Here is a 532-nt window from a genome sequence, read left to right as displayed (position 1 = left end):
TGACATTCTAGGAAAAAAGTGAGCATTTTTCTCCTAGTTTTTCATTTTACAAAGGCATAGTTTGCAGAACACATTAAATATTTCAGATTTTATTTTAAATGCACCCAAACTGTAAATAATTTTGCTACCTTTGAGATCTGTAGCAAAAGCATTATTGTAAAAATTGTTGCCAGTAGAATTAGAGATCAACTGTGATTAAAGTAACAGACCTGAAACCTGAAAGTATACATTTTATGTCAGAATTCCTTATCTGAATATTTGTTCTGGGTTTGTGACATAGAGCAGAATAAAATTTAAAAAATAAAAAAATTGTGACCAGGCAGGTCCTTTATTGCAGAAAGAACAGGCAAAATTCCTTCTGCAATATAATAAACAACATGTCTGATCGCAATTTTCTATTTACACTCACTTATTCTCACTCTGTTGTGGTCGACTGCATCTGCTTCTCTTCAGAGTGTCAGGTCTACTGCCATTATGATTAGTCAAGTCAGTAAGTTGTAACTCCTATGTATGCCCAGCTACACCTCCCTTA

This window comes from Pyxicephalus adspersus, chromosome 4 (genome assembly GCF_032062135.1).
Source record: "Pyxicephalus adspersus chromosome 4, UCB_Pads_2.0, whole genome shotgun sequence".
NCBI lineage: Eukaryota > Metazoa > Chordata > Amphibia > Anura > Pyxicephalidae > Pyxicephalus > Pyxicephalus adspersus.
The sequence above is the reverse complement of the archived record's forward strand: the minus strand, read 5'-3'. Positions refer to the sequence as shown.